Source organism: Anser anser, assembly GCF_964211835.1.
Source record: "Anser anser genome assembly, chromosome: 1".
Lineage (NCBI taxonomy): Eukaryota > Metazoa > Chordata > Aves > Anseriformes > Anatidae > Anser > Anser anser.
The window spans coordinates 42,254,469-42,277,153 of record NC_139720.1 but is presented as its reverse complement, the minus strand read 5'-3'; the positions used below and the strand labels follow the sequence as shown (position 1 = coordinate 42,277,153).

The 22,685-nt window shown below is 38.4% G+C and overlaps 1 long non-coding RNA gene across 4 annotated transcripts; it reads right to left on the bottom strand.

Annotated features, from left to right (window-relative positions):
• Positions 1–4,912: 4,912 nt before the first annotated feature.
• On the bottom strand, positions 4,913–19,436 carry LOC310884934. 4 transcript variants are annotated; one of them, XR_014574468.1, is made up of 4 exons: positions 18,734–19,436; positions 17,597–17,731; positions 10,228–10,417; positions 4,913–5,260 (listed from the first exon to the last, which is right to left on the bottom strand). It is a non-coding gene; the product is annotated as an uncharacterized lncRNA (long non-coding RNA). The 4 variants fall into 4 exon arrangements; XR_014574469.1 differs by lacking the exon at positions 10,228–10,417 and having other exon boundaries at positions 4,914–5,260; positions 18,734–19,411; XR_014574471.1 differs by lacking the exon at positions 4,913–5,260 and having other exon boundaries at positions 9,417–10,417; positions 18,734–19,407.
• Between the last annotated feature and the right edge of the window lie 3,249 nt (positions 19,437–22,685).

The window sequence follows — 22,685 nt, the reverse complement described above, 5'->3', positions numbered from 1 at the left end:
CTGCCTCACTGTGCACCATCTGTCACGCAGGCGGCACAGCGGAGCTGTGCAACAGCAGCCTGGGCTCACTCTGGAAATATTGGCAGCAGCTGTGTGGCAGAATAACGGAGAGCTTCATGAGGGAGGCAATAGCTTGCTGTTGTAGCCTCCTGAGAGAGCAGGGGCAGAGCCATTGCACAAAGCAGGACGGGGCTCTTGTGGGTCTAAAGCTGGTGAGAGGTGGTTGCAGTGCTCTGCTCTTGCCATGGGAGACCTCTCAGCTGCTCTTGCTAGTGAAGGCAGAGTCTATGCCTTGACGTGCTCTTTCTCCCATCTCTCTTTTAAGTGCTCCCATTAATGAAAATTCCATTATTTTGGTAAAAAAAAATATTTTGGCACAGAGGGTGTGTTTGTGAGCAACAATAATATGCTCAACTGCTTTTAGTGTTAATGGGATATGGGGGCAACCAAGCATGCATCAAAACGATAAATGGTAAGGATTTGTGATAGCTTTAAGCTCTATCTGCTCTGCAGTTGAAGACAATGAACTGTGACTTTACAGTGAATTTCTGCCTTCATTTAGTATGCTTTAGAAAGCTGAATTTGAATCTCACGTGCTGTAGGGTATGTGTGCCAGGCTTCATTATGTATGGAATTTGAAATTAGCAGCAGTTACTTAGTGCCCAGCAGGGCATTTGACAGTTGTTTGAACCAGAAGCTGATCATCAAGTTTAGAGGGGTAGAGTTGGCGATAAAAGAGTGAAGGCTGGGAAAATCCTGGAGAGTCACAGTGCAAGCAGAAGGTGTTCTTCAGAGCCTAGTGAAATCAGAGGGAAACTTCCCATTAATTTGTCACTGGGTTGTGTAAGACCTTTAGTAAAGAATCATATGAACTGAGTAGAGATTGATGAGGAGAGAGAAGTGCATATGAACACTGGAAGACTGGGCAAAGATCCTCTTTGAGTGAAGAAAGGAATCAGCTGGAGAGGCTCTGAAGTTTTGCAGGGATTGGAGGAACAGCTGGAATCCTCTCAAGATTCACCAGAGGCTGGTAACTTTACAAATAGGATTGATCTTGCAAACCATCTTCTAGCAAAAGATAAAAAATGTGCTGGCCAGTCAGAGATTGTTGTCTAGGATTTATCTATATGCAGTGGAGAGACAGGAACAGCCACAAAGCAAGTCACTCCATCTGCTTCTTTCTGCTGACAACAAAGGAAGCTGAGATGACTATCTTATGCTGCACTGAAGCAACTTTTAAAGGACTAAATTTATGTACAGGGAATGCAACTCTCAATTGCTATTAAGCAATGTCATTTGTAAGCACGCTTTGAAGAACTCTAAAGATAGTCTAGTCTCTAATTCTTGGAACCTGTTGAACGTTGTCTTTTTAAAGAGCGAGTTGTAATTTTGTAATTCTATCATTTGTAGAGAATAGTTTACTTAAAGGACAAAATTACATTCAACTGCATTTCTATTAAATAAAAGAAAAGTCATTTTCTGTAAAAGTGCCTGTTTTGAAAACACTGACATTGTAATCTTCATTGTTTGTTCTGGCTGTGCAGAGCTTGACTGAGTGGAGGCTTCCTAGCTCTAATAGCTGTGATTAGACTTGTTGCACACTTTAATCTAGGAAGTCCCCACACCTTTTCCCTTTGCACTGGTTTGAGAAAATGTAGTAGGGAAAAAAGCGTCAAGTGAGGGTTTAGGCTGCTTATTTGGGGTGGGAGGTGGTGGAAACTAAGTGTAAGAAGGGGTAAACAACAAAAGAGATTGCTTAGGGAGATTACTGAGCTGTCAGAATTGGAGATTTTTAGTAATTACATATGTGGCTAATCCTAACTTTGGACAGACACACAGATCTGTAAGGATCATGTCCTCTATTACGCAGGAACATACTGAACTCAGAATACTGTTATGGTTTACAGATGTGCAGCCTTGATTAATTTTCCAAATATCAGCAATTGAGTATACAGATAAAGCATTATGTTGTAATACACATAGCCCTTGTGTTACATCTAGAATTAAGCCACATAGCACTTGAAGACACAATCAGTCTTGGATAAACTAAGACTTACCTTGTCTGTGCAGTGTCAGAGCTCTCTGCCACACTGAGGAAATGTGTACCTCATGAACCTCTTCTCAACCCCCGTAGATTCTCCTATATCTCAGCACTTAAGAATCGCAACACTTTTTTTAACGTCACAAGTACACACATATAAATGGGTTTGGTATTCTTCTATTTGGAGACTAATGAAACAACAGAAAAATCATTCATCTGGGCCAAAAATTCTATCAGCAAAATTGATGTACACATCAAAAAATATCTGATACTTATACTTCTTTCAGATGATCTTTTAAGTATGTTCTTGAATTTTGGATCCTGAGCACGCAGGACACATTGCAATATCTTAATAAATACAAAGAACTAACTGACTTCAGTGCAATTAGCAAAAAATGACTGTGGCATGTTAAAAGAGCTTTATTAATTTCCATGGATGGGCAAGAAAATGGTAAGTATTGCTTAAATCTAAAAATAAAACAAACACAACAACAACAACAACAAACATGATGCAGATGTTAAAATGTAAATAAAGTTTTTAAAATTGTATGAATTTAAAATGCCTGGTAAAGCAAAATACAGAATGTTTAAACATTCCTACTAAGATCAAAGAAAATATGTGTGCAAAAATGGGGGGTAGGGGGGAAGGTTAGGAATTTAAAAAATCTCATAAAATAGAAGCTATTTCCCCATGATGTGATGATATAAGGCTCTGTGAGATATAAGGCTCTGTGATAATCCTTGAGGAGAGATTGCATTTAATCCTACTTTATGTTACATTATTTATATATTTTCTTGCTTTACCTGCTGTAACAAACATTAATGTTGATAAAAACTATTTTCATGATTCAGTGGATTGTGATCAGAAAAAAAAAAGAACACTGTTAATGAAGTTCTGGAACTGAAATTGAAATTCTAGCAGATAATATGCTTTCTTCATTTTCCTGCACGAACTGTAGCATAGACTATAATTCTAAATTTCAAAGGTGTTGATGCAGTATGTCTTCTTAACACGTCTTGCTAAGCATATAGTCACTTGAATGATAAGGCACACTTAAACATAACATCTTCCAAGAGATAAAATGTTACATAAAAAGCAACTTCAGAATTCTGAGGATGGAGTTTGACACACAAAAAAGAAAATGGAAAAAAAATAGTTTGTTTCACCACTGGAAAATTCTTGACCTATTTTGAAAAAAAGTCACATTTTTTCACCATCATAATAAATCTTTATGCGGTACTTCAGTGTGACCATCAGAAAATTGAGAGTAAATGTGTCTGCTGTACTGAAAAATGAAGAGCTAACTGGACTAAGTGATTGGAAAAATCAACTACCAGTTTCTCGATTTAGGGCCTGCATTTTCCATCTCTCCCTGCCTGCCTTGCTAGTTGTTCACTTTTTCTGTTCCAGAGGTCTGAGGACAAAACCCAAACTTGACTCTTGCAAAGTATTTCAGGCAGTTGAATGTGCTTTGAAGATATATGAAGGGAAAGAAAATCCAATGCTCATCACACTGATGTGTTGTGCAATGCAAGTTCCAGCAGAGATTAAGAGATTTCGAAACTACTTTAAAAAAAAATAAAATTATTTTGCTCCTTTGTTCTGACATCTAATGACAGAGGCAAGAAACAAGCTATGTTGACAGTGATGTCTTTACATGTCCAAAAATTAGAATTAAAGGTATGCAAATTTACTTAGAAACATAATATAAAAATATAAGATCTTACTCAAATATGCAAAACGATTGAAAATGTTTCCTTTATGTGATTTTGTTGTATAGATCATGTGTTACATTTAAGTCATTCAATAAGGCAGTGTAAGGCATTTTTGGAAAACACGACTATAAAATTTTGTGAATGTATATCTCTTGCTAAACTATACATTTGGTGGAAATTGTGCTTTGTAATAAAATTATGATATAAAAAACTTTTGAGTCCAATCAATATTAAATATAAGCTTTTCATATATCTGCATAGATAAGCAAGATATCAACACAAACAGGTTGAGCATGCATGTTTTCAGGCCAGGATTTACATCTCCAAGGCAGGTGGTGACCTCATCTTGAACTACGCAAAGGCATCAGTGAGATAAGAGGCTACATGTTATACTCCAGATAGTATTTTTGTACTTTTAATAAGTTAAGACATGTTGTAGCACAGAAACAAGGTTGGCATATGCTAAAAGCCCAGGTAACTAGTTCGTTTCCTTCTTCTTAAATTTTTCTCCATAAAAGGTCTGGTACATAACATTCCTACTTTAATAGTGATACTTTCCTTCCAGAAAATCCTTTCTTTCCAGTGAAATCCTGATACTCAGATACAGACAGGTAAACATTTTACTGAAGGATGCATTAAGGAGTTAACTTGCAACATGGTAAAAATGCACATGATCTACAGTACATCTTACTCTCTAGCAATTTATTGTTAATTTTCCTATTTTCCTCTTTCATTATCAGTTAAGGTCTCCTAGGTCAGCCAGGAGTTGCAGTGTGTAGACTGGCCACTACTGACATGTAGGTCTCATGACGTGTGTTTAAATCAGCTTATTCTACAGAGACTTGTTTCTCTGTGTGTGTGCCAGGCACTTACAGGACGCTGTTTAAGTGCTAAAGAGAGTTGCACACATGATATTTGGGACAGTGATCTGCTTGCTATTTATATTTCAAATCAAGTCAAGCTAAATGGATTTTTGAAAGCCTCTTAATGAAGGTTTAAAGAAAGAAGCACAATCCAAGAGTGGAATATACAGTGCAAAAGGTTTTTTATTCCTGAATATTTATGTGCCTCAGTTTACCTATTTTCATTTACATTGGATGGCAGAACAAAATTTAAAAATGGTAAAAGGGAAGGGAGATTAAATTATCTTTTCCTGGGAAATGTTCACTCTCCTGATTCCAACCAGGCTTATGTGGCTATTTTTTCTTAGGTCTATGCCTTAGTATTTCCATCAGCACACACTTGAAAGAAAGATGCTAACTAGCAACAGAAACTGTTAGCTATCAGGTAAATATTATAGGAGTAGTCTTGTGGTTCCACATCAGAAACAAGGAGATCTAAATTGTACTGAACTTACCAAACACATGCAGGGAAAAAGGTCCATGATTTAGCATGACCAAGGATAGCACACACTGCTCCAGACACTGAAATTTGTTTGTCTGTCACGTCTTTGTTTTGACAAAGCTGAACACTGTACGCTTCTGGTCACCAGGTAAATTGCTCCTGTTCATGAGAAAGCAAAATGATAGACAGCAGAGCTGAAACCTTAGTACAGCATCAGCTTCATTTGTCACGACAAAAGATGCACTGAGAGTCTGCAAGAGAACAAGACATAGTAAGCTATCTTCCCTTGAAAAGAGAAAACGCTAACCTCAGGAGCTTAAATCTTTAATGTGGCCAGCTAACTATAAACCATCTAAGGACTGTTGAAAAGATGTACAGGTTGTCAGTTTGAAGCAGAAGCTACTGACATGCATATTTTTTCAGCACCCAAGGTTTTATTTTCTAAGTGCTTATATAAATATTAAAGCAGCATCTCTTGAAAAATGCTTCTTGAAAATGTTGAGAAGAAAAGTAACTTCATCTACAACTACAATTGTTTGACATTTTCAAGAATTCTGCAAGCTGTACCAATGAACATTTTCATAAACTTTATATCAAATAAAATTCATACATGGTTAAATGCACAGTTATTAAAATATAATCCTGTAATATTTAGTATATCTTAAAAAAAAACTTCAATTTTTTACCTTTAAATAATTATTTTTAACTATCATGAAGCAATTTCTGTGACAGGTAAAACAGGAAATTACACTCAAGTAATATTGATTAAAATACCTGAGCATTCAGGCAAGAATTCCCTAAAAATAAACACATATCACAAGGCCACAGTAACTTAGCAATGACATATAGCATTGCTGTTGCTTTGGTGTCTTTAAGACTGCATATGGTATTCAATTGCCAAGTTGGAAATAATATTTTTTCATTACTTATTCCAGAAGAGTGTCTATAAGCTTTGCCATAACCATTGATTCCTCTGTGTCAATTCCATTTCTTAAAGAGATCCTAGTTGCCTCAGAACACTTAGCTTATTTATATGACGCTTAAGTCTCATCCACCCACAAGTCACCTTTTTTCCTAAATCCTTAGGCAAGCGTGATTTTGAGTTTTTTTTTCCACTGCTCTTTTTACAGAAGTGGGCAATATGCATTTAACATTATCGTCACTTAGTCTCAGGTTTGCTGAAGCATAGCTTCTGCCTGCTGAAGCGTACACAACCTTTAAAGTTCATCTACCAGCTTTCGGAGACTGTTAAAGAGCCACCCTACTTAGAAACAATTTTGCTTAACATCCTGCATTATTCCTCATTTCTTTCCTTAACACTTCTACTGCTGAATTTCATGGAAATATAATTGTAGAGTCAGAATATCTTGAGTTGGAAGGGATTCATGAGGATCATGGAGTCCAAACCCTGGCTGCACACAGGGCAACACAGGAGTTACACCATGTATCTAAGAGTGTTGTCCATGCTTCTTGAACACCAATAAACCTCGGTATCCTCAGCTGCTCCTCAGAAGTCATGGCCTCTAGTCCTTTCACCATTTTAGCTCTGTATATCAATATTTGAAACAGAATTCTGATCACATAGGCACCATTACAGCGTCAGGTAGAGAATAAGTAGGTAGCAACATGCTTTCTTTCATTAGAGAGAAAAGAGTTGTTGAGCATGCATATTGTTCAAGCAGAAATATTATGAAAAGAATGTTACTTTAAAATAAAAGTAAAACCAGCAGTCAGACGTTTTACAAGATATACTGAAAACACATTGTTTCTGCTGATAGTTCAGGATTTCTGAGTAACGCTCACCCTGTGAACCAAAGAAATAGTTCAGCAACCACTGAAACCAATGATCTGTCTTCCTACATGTCAGTGTCTTGTGGCTGATTGTCTTTGGTGTGCTAGGAAGTACAAGATACACCAAAGCATGTGGAGGACATTTCTAATTCCAGAATGAATTCTCCATTGTTTACTGAACTAACAGCAGTCTTTTCCTTACTGGGGCTATGGGAAAGATGCCATGGCTGCATAAGTCTTGACAAAGTTAATTAACCCTGAGACCTTTAGTTTTCTGCCAAATGTGGTTGAAACTGGCCAAAAGAACTAAAAAAAAAAAAAAAAAAAAAGAAAAAAGTTGAGATTTCAGTGAGACATTAGGAAAGACAAAGCACAGAATCACATCCAAATTTCCAAAGAAAATTTAGCTCTTCCCCACCCCCAGCCGCACACCAATGGCTTAAACTCTGTCTTGGCCAAACCGTTATTACAGTTAATGCCACTGATTTTAGTACGGTTAATGTGCATGAAGATTACAGCCACTCTCTCCACATACTGTTTGATTTCCATTAGCACACTTTTTCATCAGGCTGTTCCTAACAGAAGGTGCTGAAATCTCTGTCAGTAATTCCTCATAATTTTGGCTCATATAGAAATAATAATGCATCTCCCAGGTGAAGAGGTATATGCAGTTTCCCATGCATCCTGCTGAACAGTGTATTAATTTTCAGTTGGCCTAAATACTGTACCCTTTCAACTAAAATGCAATTATTTGCAAGTATGTTTGGCAAGTAAATGCTGCAGACTTTTCTATTTATTTCACTACATGGAATGTACTTCATCTTCGTCTGCCCAAATCAAAATATAATCTAACAATATGTTTCCAGCTCTCAAACCAACATTTCATTAATTTTTGTAGACAGCTGAGCATATTTTAAATGCTAGCTTTGTGCATAGTGGATAGGATTTTCAGCTCCTCAGTAATTTTTGTTTATTTGCAACTTTCCACTGTTTGACCATGTAATGTCATGGAGAGATGCACTGCTGAATCATCTTTAATTGTGGAGCACTACTACCATGTTCACATCTTGTAATCTCTGATGGTGGTACACAGCACAAAAAATGTCTTTCCCCACCCTTACCCCAATGTATGAAAATGCACATTTCTGTCAACAAGTACTGACCATATTTTTAATAGGTCAGTAATTAAATGACAAGTGCATAGATTAGGGTCTCAAGACTCAAAAAATGGAGGGAGAAAGACTCCTAGAAAGTACTTACATGGACCTCAAGGAAAAAAAAAAAACAAGAACAACAAAGAAAACATATTTATATGAGGTCCTTTGCAGGCACCAAGGTGGAAGGAGAATGGAGGAACAGAGAGAGACCCAACAAGTAGCGCTACACTTGAGGCCATACAGCCCAGAGGGCAGCAACATCTCTGGGCTGGAGCTCTCCTTGCTTGCTGCAATGAGTGCTGCTGCTTGCCTGGCTCGGGCAGCCTGGTCCCACTCCTGATCCAAATAAAAGGAAGTACAGAAGCAGTCAGTCATGGCTGCTGAGGTGGCTCCAGCTGGTGTCTGGTTATGCTTGAGCAACTCAGCCGAGCAGCTGAAGCACTGCTCCACCTTCACATACCCATGGGCAAGGCTCCAGAAATGCCTTGTAAGTGGCAGCAGCCTCTACAAGAAAGAATTAATTTGCTGATGGCAGTGGATATTGCAAGTGATAGTTGTCTTTCTGTACCAAGTGTCTCACTGTACCACCATCCATGTGCCTAGACTGGAGGTGAGGGTTTATGCACTGATATCTTGCTCATTTTTGGGTGGACGTACCAGCTACAGTCTGATGGCCCAGTCACCTCTGACATTGGCTTCCTGGCTGACAGGCACAACTCAAGTCACCCAGCAAATGTCATCTCCCATTTGTGGGGCAGGAAAGGTGTGACTTGGTGTTAGGATAGCACAGTGGAAGCAACAAGACTGAGGCCTTTTGCAGAAAATCATGTATCTATGGAAAGTCTTCAGGAGAGAGTTTAGAGAGAGGAATCAACCAGGAGCAAACCTATGTGAGGTGCCTGCCATATAACAGTTCAGAGGGAGCAGCTGGGCACAGAGTGGAGCAGGGAGTTTTCTTCCCCCTGTTTCTCTTTATATCTCCGTTAGAAGTTATATCACTCGGCCAGCACCATGGGCTTTAGCTTAAAACTTGACTCAGCAAGAAAAGTGTTCTTTGAGAATCTGGCAGTAAGCAATGTTTCTCTGCTATAAAAGATCTTATACAAAATATCATCAACAATAATCCCAGCAGTTCTCTGATATATTTCTGTCATTCTCTATTTAAAAATCTAAATTAGTGTTTCTGAAATTCAATAGCAATATTTTGGCAAGGATGCAATGTGAGAATGACAGTTTTCAAAAGCTGATCTTATGCCGTATGCCTATTAAATTGAGGTGCTGTGCTCTGATGGATCCCCTTAGTGCTCACTATACCCACTGAGTTAAGGGTAAAGAAATTCAAGCTCACAATCCAATTTCAATATTTCATCTGACTATACGACATTTTTGTGTGTTTATTATCAGTCTTTAACTAACTCATTCAACGCTCATTTCTGTAACAAATCAAGAATGAAAATACATTTAATTATATCATGCATCAGAAATTCATTGACTAAATAATTAGAAGTTTGTCACGAAACAGCCCTTATGGGACTTGAGCATGGATTTCCTAGAAGTAGACAGTCTCAGAAATTACATGAAAAATAGACATTTTATCCCAAGGTTTCCAAACTAACATAACAAGAGAACAAATGGTCAAAATATACTGACGCTTTCACAGAATACTAGAGGAATATCCAGCTTATTGTTTAAAAAGCCATAAATTTATTAAAGTAGGTTATACTAGTCCCATATCACTATATTTTTTCAGAGCTCTCTCTCAAAAAAAAAAAAAAAAGTTGGGGTTAACTTCAAAATAAAATCTCTAAAGATAAAATAAAAATCTTTAAGACTTCCAGCACCTGCTTACCTCTCCTTTTAGGATATGTTTTAGAAAAAGTTTGAGCAGATATACTTTCAAGGACTGGAAAAGTACTTCAGTGCTGTAAAGATCCAATGAGCCAGCATTGTCTACCAATAAGCACGTGTATCTCTACTTAGTACACCTAAATGTGACCTCACCTGATTCAGCTGAGGAAATCTGTGGTACATTTTTCAGTTCTGAGATCAGTCAGGGATGTGAATGCAAACTAGCATACGAATGGCTAGAAGTTTTGGGATGTATGTTGAAATGGACTTTTTTTTTCCTGTTCTTTTCACATTGATTTCATTATAGAAATGGTAATAAGCTAATCTAACCTTAAACAAGACCAAATTGAAGTATTATGACATTTTCTTCTCATGTGCTCCTTTGCAGGACTGACATACAGATCTTCAAAGGTAATTCAACTGATCTGGAAAGCTTCCTCTTCATGCTGCTGTAATGAATGCTGCCAGTTTCAGAGCCACAGCCTTTCACAGTCACCATCGGTGGACCAGTTTTGACATCCTTAAAATGCAGATTTCTCAGGGTTAGTTTAGTTCTTGGGTCTTCAAAATCCACATATTTTAAAATCCTTCCATATGTTTAGGGAACTTCAAACATATGCACACAACCCTGTCTTTGGCCCTCTTCATTACAACCCTGTTCATGACTTCCTAGTCTGCTGCAACATGAAGTAAAATGGGTTAGCACAAGCTACAACAGGCAACGGCTGTGATGATGGAAGTGCATGTGAATTCAGTGGATGGATATATCCTAAGAAGCAGCATGAACCTCCACTACAGATGGATGTGACTCTCTATATCTTTCCAGAAGCACTCCTCTCATCCTGTCCTACCTAAACATAGTAAAAAATAAACTAGGAGCACAAATACAAATACAAGTTGCCAGTCTCATTTCTGTTGACAGGAAGAGAAAGAGTTACTTAAAAAATATATATATTTTTTTCTTTTTAAATCATGAATAGCTCACAGACTTGGAGAAGAAGTGAAAACTGGTTTACTATGAAAGCAAAATATGGTTGCAGTACCTTACCACCTACACAATGACAAGAACAGGACAGAGCTGCAAATCTATTCCCAAGGCAAAGTGGATTCTAAGTAGGAGGGGGAGGGAATAAACAACAAAAAAATCTTAATAGGAAGCTGTAAGATACATATAACTTAAACTATAGCTCTTGATGAAGACACTGCTAGTACAAAAGCTTTTAATGTCATTGCATTGTCTGAAATCCTTGCAATACTCAGCATTGAATTTGAATCTCAGAAAATACATTAAGGATGATTGTGTGCAAGCCAGAAAAAGCAAACTGTTCCTTCCTGGCTCTTGATGAATCATGTGAATTATGCGGTGGAACAGATAGTGCACTAATGGTCAATACTTTATGGAAGGCTGCCTTGAGATGACAACTATACTCCATAATGTGTGTATTACTGTTCAGAAGATTTTTGGGGAGTACAAGGGGGCTTTAAAAAAACAAAACCAAAACATCACAGTGAGCACAAGCTTGTACTTCTAAGCTCATTCCCAAACATCTGTGATTCTCAGTCAGAGTGTCACAAAAACACAAATCAAAACAGGAAAAATAAAAGGAGGAAACAATTAAATACATGAGGAAAAATGCAGGTTAGTATCTAAGGAAATGAGGGACCAAATAAACTCACATAATAAAATCACATGGGTGTTTTGCAAGTGAACTGCATGAATGATAACGAAGTCAGAACAGTTATGTGGAAATATAGCTGATATATCAAACTAATTTATAAAATATTAAATACAATGTAATATTAGCAATTATGTTGACTATAACAGCATATAATAGATAATGATTTACATGTTTGGCTGTTAGCATATTGCTGAGATTTTGCTCTGTATACTCTAGACTAGTTTTATGTATCCTAGTAATGACTTTTTTTTAAAAACATAACCTGAAATTTTACATAATCACTTTCAAGAATATTTTATGGAGATATCTGTTCACCAACTAGGATTAGCCACTGCCTGCCACGGAAAGAATAACTCAAATTGCATTCATTGCTTCTGTAATTATTTTAAGTGACTTCTAATCAGGATTTAAGGACCATGCCCATACTCTCATTTTTAATTACAAACTGAGGTTTGAAGGACTTTAACCTGACTCAAGTGGCCCTGATGTATGCAGCTCAAGACTCATTCATGCTAGCCCACCAATTATTCCATTGTGGCTTGGGAAGAGAAAGCAATCTTTCTATTTAAAGAGAACTCAGTCACTAAAATACATCACTCTTGAAATCACAATATCTTAAAACCTACATTACATAACGTGATGTTTTTAGAACAAGCTAAAATAAAAACCCAACAAATAATTTCAGCTTGATCTGCAAGTCAATGTATCTGATAGAGACAAATTTTATTTAGTGAGCAACATTCTACTGATTAAGAAACCTCTCTTTAACCCAATTTCCCTGATAGTCTGCCTGGCAGAATTATCCGTAAACTAAAGCTCTCCAGGAGCTGTATGATATTGACATTGAATTTGGAAGCCACGATACTGAATCACAGAATCATAGAATTGGAAATGACCTTCAGGATCATCAAGTTCAACCATCAGCCTGACCTACCATGTCCACCACTAAACCACGATCCTTAGTGCCATGTCCACAGGTCTCCTAAATAACTCTAGGGATAGAGATGCCATAATTTCCCTAGGCAGCCTGTTACAATGCTTGACCGCCCTCACCATGAAGCAATTCTTCCTAATACCTAATCTAAACCTCCCCAGCGTAACTTGAGACCATTTCCTTGCTTCCTGTCATTTGTCACCTAAGAAGAGAGACCAACAGCCTCCTCACTGCAACCTCCTTTCAGGCAGTTGTAGAGTGTGATGAGGTCTCCCTCAGCCTCCTCTTTCCCAGACTAAACCACCCCAGTTCCCTCAACTGCTCTTCATATGCCCTGTTTTCTAGTCCCTTCACCAGCTACGTTGCTCTTCTCTGCACACACTCAAGCAATTCAATGTCCTTGTAGTGAGGGGTCCAAAACTGAACACAGTACTTGAGGTGAGGTCTCACTGGTGCCAAGTACAAAGGGACAATCACTTCCCTAGTCACATAAATTTTCCAAAGAAAATCTTGGACGGTGGGTAAGTATAGATGGAAGGTAACCGCTTTCAAAATACAATTTATTAATTTTCCATCACTTCAGCGCTCCTGAGCCCTTTGCCCAAACACTGTGGGACCACTCTGTGCTGTCAGAGGTGTCCTGCCCATCCAGGCAGAGTGTGAATGCAGAACATTTCCAATCTTTCTGAAAGTTAGAATATTTAAGACATCTGAAATATACTCCAGTTTCATCTGAAGCAACAATTTGCATGCAGGTCAGTTAATAAAATCTCCAAAGGAGCCCTGTTTTTACTTCTTTCATTCTACAAATATACTTTTTAAGTTATGCCTTTGATCAATCCATCAAGAAATTCAAGAGTTTGGGGATAAACATGATCAAATCTGTGAAACTGACTCAAAATCATGACAAAAAATGCTGTGATCTTGACTTCCCTCCCAACTCATTAGAAAAACTGAATTAAAAAGTCCATATAAAGAAGAGAGTTGTTCCAGGACTTGTCTCCTGCCTGCGAGTGATTAATATATAAAGTCAGCTGAAAAATACTTTTTTCTTGGCAGGTGAAAACAGAGATACCAGGACCAAATTCATCTCCGGTGACAAACCATTAGGCTCAATAGAATTATACTAGAACAGCTTTTAACATTGTTTCAAAAATAAAACATAACTGAAACCTCTCTGTTCTTCAGTGAATAAATATTGAACAGGTATTTGTGTCTTCATTTACCTAGATTGCTTTAAAAGGAAATAATTTGCAAAGCTATGAGACACTTTATGTTTATTCAAACAAACAAGGCTCTTATCCTCACACACCTGTGTCTTCTAACCTAGAAGATTAATCAGCTATGTTCTCCTAAAGAGAAAATAGTATGTTTTTAACTAATTATTCCAAATGCTTTCGCAAAGTGTTTCTGAATAAGAGAGAAAAACACTGTCTCATTTACTATGGTAATCAACAGAAGCATCATTTATTGTCACATGCTGTAGCAAGCCCTTGGAGTACTTCTGCTCTGCAGGACACAGGACTGGGGATCAGGACATGGGCTTTATTTATTTTATTTGTTTATTTATTTTAGTTCTTTGAAAGAACTCCTCTCACATCCTAATCGGATAAAACTGTCTGCTTGAGCTGTTATGAAGCTTAACTAGTAAAAACCTTACTTTGACTCTTTGACAGCCCAGTCGCCTGTGAGCAAACACAAAATGTTAAAAATAAGTTTCAGGTGGGGAGTGGCATGCTTACTACTGTTCTAAAATTATAAATCCTTGACAGTTAATGTGTCTCTGTGTTATGTAGGTTCCCACTGGCTCAGCTTAGCTTTCTTTTGAGACATAGGGGAACCAGAAATTCTAATAATAGGCATCCCAAATGGAGACACAGCATTGTGAACAACCCAAACTCCATTACTCCTAAGAGCACCCAGGGCAGTAGTTCTTTCATCTGCATCAGAAAAAAAATCCTCACTAGTTCTATGCTCTTGGGGTGGGAATAACATGGGATTTTCTCTTCTTCTTTCTTGGAAGCAAACAATTCAATAGAGCAAAGAAACTGATAATGCCTACAAGAATGTCACTCTGCATCAGCCACCCTTCACCATCTAGACACTCTTTTAATACATTAAGAATTCGACAGTTGACATCAATCTACAGTGGGGACTTCGTAAAGAAAAACTGTAGCATTTTACAAATCTCACTAGTTCACCTTCACTTTCTGAGGAATTCTTGGCAAGACAGACAAAGTTTTTTTTTTTTTGTTTGTTTGTTTTTTTGGGGGGGGGAGGACACAAAACACATCCACATGTAAAACAGTTGAGACTCTCATCTGTTTTTATCTGTTATATAAATGTAAACGTTAACTATTATAAAGTCCTCCTAGACATACACATGGATGCAATTCATGGGAAAAATCACAAGTAATTATTTGAGTCTTTTGTTTAGAAAGGGCTCTTCTCTGATGGTAATAAGTATAAGCAGGCAGGAAAGGCGCAGGACTAAGGAGAGGCTGAGAAGTCCATTTCCCAGCCTGAGGTCCCATAGATGGGGCTCTGTGGAGCGCAATGAGAATGGTCTAAAGCACAATTCTGCACTGACTTTTCCCAGCAGCATTATGTACATATATACTTTACTAAAATGGTTACTTTGATAAAATTTACCAAACTTCAAAACTATAGGCAACCTAAAAACAGAAACATTACAATCTCCTGTGTTTATGGTCTTGCTGGGCTACAATGGTTAGAAACAAGTCGAAGGATGAAGAAGGGGATACAATTTGACAGATAGCTTGTCTATGTTTGCACTAATATATTTATTATGGCCAGTTTTCTCATTGCCACCTCACTAGATTTAATTTATTTCTTTTTTAAGTTACAGACATGTTTTCCTCAAATTTGACAATGCTGGTCAAAATTGTGTTATTAATTATATGCAGCAGCTCCATTGCCCTTCTGGGAAAGTGGGGAAGGCAGGCTTATTTTCCTACTTAACTTCTAAAAATATTGAGCATTTTTAATGTTCATGTAATTATAGGCAATAAAAGGGGGCCTCTTAAAAATAAAAAAGAGAAATGAAATTTGAACTTGTTCCCAATTGTGTTAGTTGGAGAATATATGATTTTATTAGCAACTGCATCAGGCCCAGAGAGTCAATTTTGATCCTTTCCAGTTCAGTCTGGAATTAGAAACAACATTTTAAAACTTCTTTTTCTTTCTATTTTTTTTTTCCCCTGACTGCTCTCATTCAGCTGAACAATTCCCTTCAGCAGTCAGATGAACCTCTCTGAGGTCATACTATCCACCAACTTCCTGGAGCTGAGATACAGCAAGATGAATTTAAGCTGCATGATGTTATTCTGTTCTGTTTCTTCTATCTTTCAGGGACAGATCCCAGCTCAGAAGGGCACTTTAATTCAATTTGGATTCTATACCAGGAATCTTATATATAGCCCTTCCAGCAGTGTTCCTTTATGAAAAAAGCCTCTGCCTCAATGATAACTGGTTGCCATGCAGAAATGAAGTTAAGACAACTTCATATTTTTTCAATTATTATTATTATTTTTGTATATGTCTTAGTTACTAATGCTGTAGTCAGGAAGTAGGGGAGAAAGAAGCAAATGATTCAATTTCTTCATCTGGATATGTATTGCCCTTTTTAGTCTTTTGAAAGAGAAAAATATCTTGTTTTTTTTTTGTTTGTTTGTTTTATCAGCATTTTTTTCCCTGAGTTCTGCAAACTCTGCAATTTGAATAAGATATTTTCTTTCCCACACAACACTAGACTGTAGAATTTACTTCTAAGCACCACCTCCTTTGATGTAAGTATTTTAACGTCTTTTTATACCTCTTACTAATCCTCTTGATTCATATGGCACTACTGTACTCCTTACTGCCCCCATCAGAACACCATCAAACACTGCCCATGATTTCCCCCCGTTCATAAAACACAAAGCTACGCCACTAGTTAAACCTAAACATCTCTTAAGCCCTGCCTAATTCATCCTAAGACTCCTAGCATCATCAATATCCTCCTCTTCTTTGTTTATAGAGTGACACTCTGGAGAAGTCCAGCAGATGAGAAGCTCTATAGAAACTCTCCTAGTCACAGAGGTGGTCATTTTATACACAATTATAATGAACTGTCACTGTGTGAATAACTGATTTGGGAAAAACACAGTTTCAATATATATTTTCTATCCCACAGCATTATAGGGCTGTACATTTCTAATTTCAGATCATGGATTTTGCCATAATTGTATGATTAAACATAAATTCATGGCCATTCTGTATTATATATATATATAGATAAAATATATTACAGAAAAATAATATGGCCCCAGCTTTTCTGTGCAAGCCCTAGAGCTTCAGTACCTCCCATCAGTACCTAATCCTTCTGGATGATCAGTGGCAGAGACATTGTGAAACTCTTTCCCTTTAAATGTTTTCTATTCTCTACATTGTTTCATCCCCCTCTGCCCCAAATCTTACAGATCCACATCAATATTCATCTGTATTTATTGATACAGGCTCTGCTAAGTGTTTCCATTTAATTAATTGGTTCAGTTTGTTTCAACGCTGATTGACTCAAGTCCCATCTTCCATTAATCTTCCCTGCTGACCATGACAAAGCTTGCATAAATTTCTACCACTCATACAAGTGGCAGATCATTTTTCAACTTCATTTCATGTTATGCTGTGCAGAAGCAGCTTCTCTTTCCCTTGGCCAAGGGCAGTGCTTGTTATACAACTAAGCAGCATCTAAGAACAAAGCAACAGCTTCTGGTTTTGTTAGAACAGCTATCCTCCAAAACAACGAGATACAAAGTCTGAACTTTGCTGTAGATTGGAAAATAGAAAAAAATATGGAACAATCGCAGAAGCGTGTTTCTCTCCTGTATAAATTTCTTTACTAATAAATAGAGTTTAAAAAATATTTCTCCTATTTTAGCTTTATTTTTTCACAGAAATACTAAATATATAGAAGGTGTATAGACATTTGTCATCTAGATTAAAAACAAGAAGTGAGCTGCTCAAGGCCACACAATACATAATTCCAAAATGAGTTCTGAGAAAGCTGACCATTGGCCAAATTTACCTGATAAACACAATTTTACAAAGCCATCACCAAATGTTGTTTTGATGCCTGCAGAACTGAGTAGTATCAGCCATTATAACACTTCTTCTTATGGTTCATTCAGGGGAAAGAGTTTCCTCTCCTCCCTTCTAGCTCCTGGAAGCCAAAAAAGAAAAGACAGAGCAGATGTATATGCTTGTGCACATGGCAGAGAGATGTTCAGTGGTAAAGGGTGTCTTGGGATAAAGGAACAGTGAAATCCCATAAATTAGCTTTTGCGAAAGACTGTAGAGATGTTCTAGAACAACAAAAGATACTCTTGCACATTAGCTTCATCTTAATACCATATTTGTGGAGACAAGCTTTACATTGTCATAAGTGGGTGGAACACAGTAGTGGAGATGTGGTTAGAAAGACAATCAGAGCTCTGGTATGTCATTATTTATTTAGCAGAGACCTAGTCCTAGCTGTCCCTATGATATTTCTTTTTTAATAGGGAATAGAACAAGAATAAACAGTCTATGCCCATTCAATTAAATATTAGCTGTTAAATTTCACTTTCTCCTTGGGAACCTTCACTCTCCTCACCCCCTGTAACACTCTGTACAGTTCTAGAGTTTCTGGAGTTAGCATCCTTTCAGGAAACTGTTATTATTAGCTTATACAGAGGCTGAAGCAATCGTACTGCTCAGGCTGACATTTCAGTGCATCCCTATTTTATTACAAAAAATAAATCTTTTCCTGACATAACACAAAAAGGAAAAACAAATAGTTTTCTGTAGCATAGGAGGAGTTTATCACTTATTCAGACTGTTTATCTGAGGTGACGATGAAAACTAATCCAGTAGTTGGAAATGATATGCTGTTAAAACTTATATGATTTGATTTTGTTCCATTTTTAATTTTGGAAAAAATATTGGGTTGGGCCGCTTCCAGAAAAAGTTGAAGAATGAAATTTGAATGCTTCAATAAAGCTACAAGCACCTGAGAACAAAATTAGAATGATAAGTGTTTTGCAAACTTAACTGGAGTAGGCATTACACAGATCACTGCAATTTGGAAATACATTATTTCTAGAGCAAATAATCAAAGAAATCGTGTCAAATTTCACAATGCTAGTAGCAATTATATTTGCCAAGATTATCCCTTGTTACTTACCCTGTTCAGACAGCGACACTTTCTTCCTTCAGGCAACTCCAGGCATATCAGGAGGACTGAGAGTTGTTCATGCACCAACTTTACTGCCAGCTGGACTGAAACCTGAATGTTCATGGGCTGAGTTTACAGAGGAAAAAATGGTACAGGAAGATGCTAGAGGGAGGCTGCAGCTGAAGGGCAGTACTCTACCTGAAGAGAGAGAAAGACAGAGAGAGAGAAAAAGAGAATAAGTGTGGGAAGGGAAGGGAAGGGAAGGGAAGGGAAGGGAAGGGAAGGGAAGGGAAGGGAAGGGAAGGGAGAAATCTAGTCTACATCAGGTGCTCTCAATAACATTGTTTTGCTCCCTTAATAGTAAATTAAAAGCAACAAGTTTTGGGAAGCCTGATTATTTCTGGCTAACCTGTTTTAAGGAAATATTTCAGGAGTAAGGCAGTGAATGTAAATTAAAGGAAGATTTTTCTGTACAGTCATGTTCAGTGTCCTGGGAAAAAAGAATGTGTTTGATTTCAGAAGATAAACATTTTCCTTTTCCCACATCAGGTAGAGTTTAAAAGTTAATCCTCAAGCTTTTTGCTAAATGTTACCTTGTCTACACCGATCAAGTGTTTCTCCACCCTCACTGATACAACCCTTTTATTAAAGACTGGATGCTTTTCTTCTCTTTACTGGTTAGATAGTATCTCCATAATCCCTAATACTGTCTGTGTTGTACACAGTCCTGCTGATGGTAGCAGAGCTGACTGATTCTGCGCATCACATGTCTTTTGATCACACAACACAGGAACTTCAAATGTGATGCCAGGAGAAAGGGAGGGAGACACAGTCCAAATGAAAATTAATTTATCCTGCCCAAGCCCAGTCTTTCCCTGAGGCAGAGCAGCAGCATAATACAGAGACAAGCTAGCTCTGTTTCCCAGAACCACACAAAGCACAAACAGAACAAGCCCTGTTAAGTCATACAGTCCTCTGACTTATCACTGCTGAGTTGTCCTCTGCAGTACATTGTACACTCTAGTTTGAACTGACACAACCACTGAAGAAATCATTTCCCTTAGGATTTTTTTCTACCATCTACCAGATCTCATTCCGAGGAAATAAAGGGATAATGACTGCAAAAGCTTGCCATCTGTCAGATTTTAAAAGTCATATATAAAGATTACATAAAAACCTACATTGAAAGGTCATGGAGTATAACACCCCAAAGTTTAGAAATGAGGAAATTAACACTAGAGTACTCAACCTTATGTACATCTACACGATGGTATATTCCCCAGTTAAACAACTACGTACTACTGGTTTTCCCTACCTGACCCTGTCTCATTCAGACTGGGCAGTACCCACTTAATGAGCTAACCATGGCTGTTTCGCCTTCTCCTCATTTTCCAGTGTTCGGCTTCAGGCACAACAAGACAACTCAAGATTAAACTTCTTCAGGTTTTTCTCTGGTGCTCTTCACAGTACCATTTGGATATTTTACACGCACTGTGCTCAGGGCACCCTTGGGAGCTGACAGGAGTGGTGTTAATTCCATCTGACAGCTGGAGAGTCCAAGCATGTAGCCTTCCCAGCATTTGGGTGCTCAGTCTGAACCGCAAGAGCACTAAATGTTCAATGTGTTCAGAGTTATGCACTACTTTATCCACCCAACGTGCAGCTGTTACTGCATTAATTACAGTCAAGTGTGTGTAGTACTCCAGGAAATCAGAGCACATGTCCCAGGTCGAGCTCCAGAAACCAAGGGATGTAAGCAGTGAGAGCAAGTACAAAGCTCTGGTTTAAACCTGGATAAACCAACACCCCAGACTCCACAGACTGGCCTCAGTCCATTTACAGGCTTCCACAGCCTCAAGTTCCTTGTACAACATCTAAGAGCAAGATTCACAAACTTGCTGATTCACAAACTCTCCAGTGGAACCTTTTTCACATTGCATGAAATAAATACGTATTCACTGAAAGAGAGAAACAGAAAAAGCTTCCAACTTAACAGATGGGCATTCACGGACACGCACTTGTGGATAATAGGTGCAAAATCAAAGGAGCTGATTTCTGATCCTACTTCAGATGAATGGCTTAACTATTTTAGTCAAAATGGAGCAAATTCGGGAGAAACCAGTGAGCTATTTCAGCCAAAGAATGCTCTTCATTAAAGTCATTACAATACATTGACTGGTTAGATAATTTAAGTCAAGTTTCCCACACACAAGTGCATGTTTTAGACACTGGAATTATGGAAAAATACTGGTGGCATAGTTTTTGGCAGTGGCACCTTGCATTGTGCAAGACTCAATCTAGTAGGTAGGCTTTGAAATAGGTACCTAATCAAAAAAGACAGGGAAGAGAATGGCAATTTGTGAATCTCCACAAGACTTAGTTTTAAGATAGGTAGGTGGTTATTCAGCACTGTTAAGACTTAGGAGACTTAGCAAGAGTAGGAAAATTACTGGCACATGTGTAGATTTCTGGGGACTGGTGGTGAGGCCTCACATGGAGGTCACCCCCAAAGAATGTGGGAAAGAGGCAAGTTCAACATGATATTTGGGTTTACATTAGCCTGTCTCACAGCCTTTAGACCTATGGCACAGTACTCACTTTATGGTTTATTTTATTCATTAAGGTTCTTTTTGTTTGTGTGTTTGTGTTGCTTCCCGATTTCTTGGAATCACATTTTCTAACAATCCCAACTGTTTAGGAGAGAGGTCTTATTCAGCCAAACTTTTAGCTTCTGATATAGTTATGACCATTTTTGCCCGAGAAGTGGGACCATCCATATCAGACAGCAAAATCACTGTGTGTCAGCCATGTACCAGTGTGGAACACCACGTTTATGTATGTTGATGGTAGTGGTAAAATATCTGCATTAACATAATCCTACTGCGTATTTGGTACCAGTGGTCTTAGCATGACCTAGGCCCTTCCCAGGCCTCTGGCAAAGTGAAATCACCTAAAGGAGACCATACTGCCATATCCTTAGTATTACCTAGCCCAAATAGAGTAAACTGGCATAAGTAGCATATGCTGGAAACAGATGTACACCCAGCCATCTTTGGAAGCAGTAGTACAGAAGGCCAAGAATATCCTGGGGTGCTATAGCTCAGCAGCGCTAGAGAAGTGAAGTCCTCCCACTCCACTCAGCCCTGGTGAGGCCTCACCTGGAGTACTGTGTCCAGTTCTGGGCTCCCCAGTACAAGAGGGACATGGAGCTCCTGGAGTGCATCCAGCAGAGGGCTACAAAGATCATGAGGGGACTCAAGCACCTCTCTTAGGAGGCGAGGCTAAGAGAGCTGGGCCTGTTTAGCCTGGAGAAGGGAAAGATCTTTCTTTTCGGGGGGAATCTTATCAATGTATACAAAAATCTTGAGACAGGGTGTCAAGACAACAGAGGCAGATTCTTTTCCATGGTGCCCAGTGATAGGATGAGAAGCAATGGGCACAAACTGAAACACAGGAAGTACCATCTGAATATGAGGAAAAACTTCTTTACTGTGGGGGTGACTGAGCACTGGAACAGGTTGCCCAGAGAGGTTGTGGAGTCTTCTTCCCTGGAGATATTCAAAATTCACCTGGATATGATCCTGGGCAATGCACACTAGGGGACCCTGCTTGGCAGGAGTTTGGACCAAATGATCTTCAGAGGCCCCTTACAACCATTCTGTGATTCTGTGATACAGCCAGAGACCCTGGAGTCTTAGGTCCAGCACCAGACGCTATAGAAGAGTGATCTTTAATGGGAACAGACTTTGACAATTTGATCACCACCAACTCCAAACTTCATTCACTGTGCCCATCCTCCTCAAACTGTCTCTGCCCTGGGACTGGCTGCTCCTAAGACACATTTCCTCTCTTTGCTAGTCCCAGAAGTGCTCAAGCTTCTTATTCCATTAATGACCTCTTTGCATGGCCAACCCTCATCTACTGTTTCTGCACTGCTGCCTTCTACCACATCCCGTTCTCC